Here is a 5,083-nt window from a genome sequence, read left to right as displayed (position 1 = left end):
CGAATTAGGGATTTTAGTCTGTCACCCTAAAATCTCCAATTTTACGCCCATCAAAGTATATTTTCCTATTTATTTGCATTCAACTCCCATGAACTTAACCATCCATGGAATCTGAATGTGGTTCTACTTTGTTGAGAATTACACAGCCCTCTCGGGTCTTAATGTAATTACAACGAAGTTTAACACTACAACAAACCTTTATTGTAATATAAGTAAAGTGCAAGTAAAAACCATCACATTGATAATTAAATCCACTTCTAACATGCATCACAAAATCCTAAACATGAAAGAAAAGTAAAATGAAAATAGCGGCATAATATTCTCATGCCACTATTTCTAAAGAAGAAGAAAGAGTAAGAGAAGTCTATCACAAAGCACGAAGAAAACACAACAGAAACTTCATTTAACCAATGCAAATCCACTAGATAAGTGTTTACAAAACCATAAGATAATGAAGAACACAATACTTAGCTTTTTCCCTTTGAAAGAAAGAAGAAAATCTCTCCTACAAAGTCTCCCGCCGATCCATGCAATGCTAGAACATCTCCTTACAAATTCTCTCAAAATCTCCCTCCAATCTCTCCAAAAGGGTAGAAATCTACATTTCTACCCATATTCTAAAAATTCTAAACTTTCTCCACACTTTCCTAACATTCCTCTCACACAAAACCCCTTTTTTTCTAATTAAATTTGTTCTTTTAAAGTGTAGGGATGAAGTTTGAAGAGTTACCACAAGAGTCCTTTCAAAAAGAGTCCAAATAAGTTGAATTTCGGCCCATAACAGCTAAAAGTCGGTCCATAGTCATCAGAGTCGTCCCGGGCGCCGTCGGTGAGCTTTTCTGTCATTTTTCGGTCTTCTTGGGTAAATCTTGTCATCGGCGCCGTTTTGGGCGCCGTCGGCGAGCAAATTGCGCAACTCCACTGTTTCACTCCATTTGACTCCGTTTTAGCTTTGTTTCGCCCAATTTCAGTTGCGTTGTATTTCTAACAGATAGCCCTACAAAATAAGCATGAAAACAACATTTCTTTAAAGTGTAATCTTATTCAAAAATATGCAATAAAATCTCATTCAAAAATATGCAAGAAGTGTAAAAGAGATTAAGCATCGAAAGACTCCTAGTCAATTCTTCTCATTTTGGTCATTTTTGCTCTAAATTGCACAGTTTTTGCATTTTTTTTGCTCCAATGATCATAGTTCATCATATCTGCAACAAAACATAAAAAATACCCTTCTTTAAAATGCAATATCATAAAAAACATTGTAAAATATGTATGAAAATCTCAACACTATTTTCCTTTGGTCAAAATCTCCCAAACTTAAAGGGGAACTTGAGTACCAATCTCTTCTAAGATCAATCAAGGTCAATTGATAATTAAAGATAGTGCTCAAATTTTCCATCTCGCCCTGCATTGGAACCCATGCAAGTGAGGGGCCTTCCGCTTTTTTCAGGAATGGGGAGAATGTTAGACACTCAGATCAATTGCCAGAATCTTCAACATACAGTGGTGTACCTCCTCTTCCTGGTTGACTGGCTTGAGCTCAGACTAATGTTCACTCAGTGCAAAATGTGAAAAGGGCGACTGGCTTCATCCCTCACCAACAGCTTAAGAAATCTTGGAGCTGTCGATCAAGGAAGGATACTACTTCCAGTCATTCTGCCAAAGCCTCCTGCATGCACCACTCAATTCCAACCAGATTGACATCCATTCAACTTCTTGGTACTGCACACTTGACAAAGCTGCAATCGATAAAGAGCCTTTAGTAGGCATTGTAGAAGCTCTTCTCTCTATAAAAATTAGCTCGTCGATGGTGATCCTTTGAAACATAACAAAAGGCTTAGACACAAAATAAATTAGTTCCACCTTCGCCGACATGGGCCACCAGAGCTATATTCTGATCCACTACTTCAACAGCTTGAGGCTGGAAGTTTCTGAGTGGGTGATTATGCAAACCTTCGTCCTGAATCAGGCAACAACCGTTGCTTTCTGCTTGGCCATCTGAGTGTCAGAGGCCGCCCAATCGGCCTCCATCATTAGCCTGAACATTTTGGTCATACACCTAATTAACAATTATCGGATTGAGATACTGGTGGACCATAAATTATTGGCCTTTGACATTTGCTACTTCCACCTGTTCCTTCTTCTTGGGCTTGGTGGGAGGGCCTTCAAATGGAATGATTTGGATATTCCAACCTGAAGGAGAAAAATCAATGCAAAACTAGAGCTTTCATTCCTTCACCCTATTCTCCATCCCTAGCAGTTGGAACCGAAAAGGAGAGGTGAACCGTACATAACCTTCTTGACCAACCTAGAACAAGAACAGATATGTGAAGTGCTCTGTAGACTAGAGAATTCCCAACTAGAGGCAGCAAATGACAAAGTTCATAATTGCAACAATGAAGTTAAGTAGGATCTAAGTGGGATTGATTCCATGATGGTTGAAGATGGTTTGCAACAATGAGGTAGCTTGGTTGTGCTCACCGGCGGCCTGAAATATGATGGAGGAAATGTAGAAGCAAGCATCCTGCAGCAAGTCCATCTTTCCTTCAATCATCGTTGATTGTTGGTTGTGAAAATCAACCTAAAAGCTTTTGAAGAGTATTTTGCAGTCATCAAAATAGAGCACAAAGAATTGAAAGTGGAGGGAACAAGGAGAAGTGAAAAGAAAAAAATGTACTAAAAGTGTAGTGTCAATCCAATCTCTCACCCTTATGTATGAGAAATATTTGCGTACGGAAAGCGTACGCAGAGTTGCTACATTTTAGGTTATTTGGATGGTACAACTATGTTACACTTAGGTTACAAGAAGAATTACAAGGGGGTATAACTTAAGTGTAACCTATTTTTACCTTCTGAATAACCTAAAATGTACACAATTCTGTGTACACTTTCCGTACACAAATATTTCTGCTTATGTATAGGGTAAAAAAAGAAGTGAAATCATCACATTGGGGTAAAAATGGAATCATACGGTAATTTCAAAAATACATTAACAGAAAAATTACATCAACACAAAAATTCAAAAAGAAAAAATAAATTTTATTATGAAAAGAAACATTATAAATAGTAATTGGAAACTAATTCAAGAGAAATATATTTACAAAGATATCATCTACCGCTTCGACCAAGATGTAGCTTCCCCTTTGCGACCATTTATACAAAACTTCTCCCCCAAATTTGAATTGGTTCACCTGATCTATCTCAACTTGAGCCCATAACATGTAGCATGTGTCCCGGACGTCTTACAGTTCTTGGTGAAAAGTGAACATCTACTCCATCTTCTTTGATCTCTTCATACAAGCTTTCATCTTGTGTATCTCCTCTCTCATTGAATTCTAACCAACTGGGCGAAGGATTTCTTGATCTCATCCAAGTTGTGAGCCAGTAACCCCGGGGGCATACGATATCCATTAGTTGTTTCACTGTGGGACACACGAGGTTTGCCCCGACTGTCAATCCCACCATCCTCTCTTAAGAGTCGATCGCTCTCGGCTAGTGCCTAGGCAGTCATCACTGGTAACATGGTCAGATTCCCACCAATATTTATCAGTAGCAATTCATTATCAATGTTTAGTGTTCCAGCTGCATCAGAGGATAATGTAAAGAAAATAAGACACTTAAAGAAATCAAAACCTAACATGTAAGATCGAGACTCTTCATACCAAGGATTTGGTCCCATTCAGATGATGTAACTGACATGGTACCCTCACTGGGTGGGGAAAAAACACTAACCAAGTCTTTCATCCATGGTGGCGGTAGAGCACCAGTATCTTCCTGTGTGGCCTGTTCAGTCGACATGTTTCATTCCGTGGTTGAAGGTTGAGCTAAAGGATTGATGGCTAGGTTGGTCACCCAGACTTTCCTCTGCTAAAGATCAAGGTATGAATCTGATAACTTCACTTGATCCACTAGTCTAACTAATTTTCCTTCTTAACAATGATTTTCTTCTTCTTTTCACCTTCCAGGTGGTATCACTCCTTCGGTCTCCCTAAAAGTGATAAGAAGCATTTACTTGATTGGGGGATCAATCAGAAGATTCATCACATTCTCGATGATAGTGCTTGAAAGATGATTGATTTTTATGAAAAGAGATGCAAACCAAATGTGGAATGTCAAAGTGTATTGTCACGCCTTATTTATAAGAACTTTAAACACAGTAATCAAAAGAGTTCGATTATTGAGTAAGAAATTAAGAATAAATGATATCGATTTTTTGCATGCAATTATCTTATTTTTATCACATGGTTGCTTTCAAGAATCTAGAGAATTGGGAAAATAAAATATATACATTGAAAATATGTCAGGGTCAATCTTGAAGAGATCTAACGGTCCATAAGGAAGAGAGTGCGACAAAAGAGGGCTCATTGACAGAAAACCAAGAGACTCCCTTATTCGATCAGATGCAATCGTCTAAGCCAAAAAAAGCAAGGCCAGAACTCACCGCGTCACTAAGACAACCAAATAACCCAAATCTCTAGACCTCAACCAAAAGTGAGGTCAACAGTCACTAAGACAACCAAATAACCCAAATCTCAGTTGCTCGATCAGAAACAAGACAAAGAGACTTCTAAGCCAACCAGAATAAAGAAGCTGACCCTAAAGAAGATCTACCTCCTCAGCATCTCCAAACTAACCAGGAGTATCAAGAAGCTTCCCCATCTACTATGAAGGGTTGATAGCTAGACTAACTCAGCCGATCAAACCAGTCTTGCCGACCTGAAGCCAATCTACTAAACCCACCCGATCAAACTAGCCTGCCAAGCTGAAAGCATACAAGCTCCGCCGAACAAGCCAGATAACAATAGAGGGATAAGCTAATACTTGTAAAATCTCTAGAATACCATACATAGCTCACATTAAAGCAGAGACAAAAATGTAATATCACTGTATTGTACTCTCTCCCTTATAAACAAATAGATCATTTCAGGAATAAGCTAAGAAGTATTATTATTTTCTCTTTTCTTTATGCCGCTTCTTTCTTTCTTAGGCTATATTTCTTGGGATGTGATTCACAAACAAATCAGGACTAAACAAGAATAATTACCTCTTACTAGCCATATGGGCTTATGCTAATGAGTCAATA

The sequence above is a fragment of the Phalaenopsis equestris genome, unplaced genomic scaffold (assembly GCF_001263595.1).
Source record: "Phalaenopsis equestris unplaced genomic scaffold, ASM126359v1 Scaffold000210, whole genome shotgun sequence".
Classification (NCBI taxonomy): Eukaryota; Viridiplantae; Streptophyta; class Magnoliopsida; order Asparagales; family Orchidaceae; genus Phalaenopsis; species Phalaenopsis equestris.
This window is presented reverse-complemented; position numbering follows the sequence as displayed.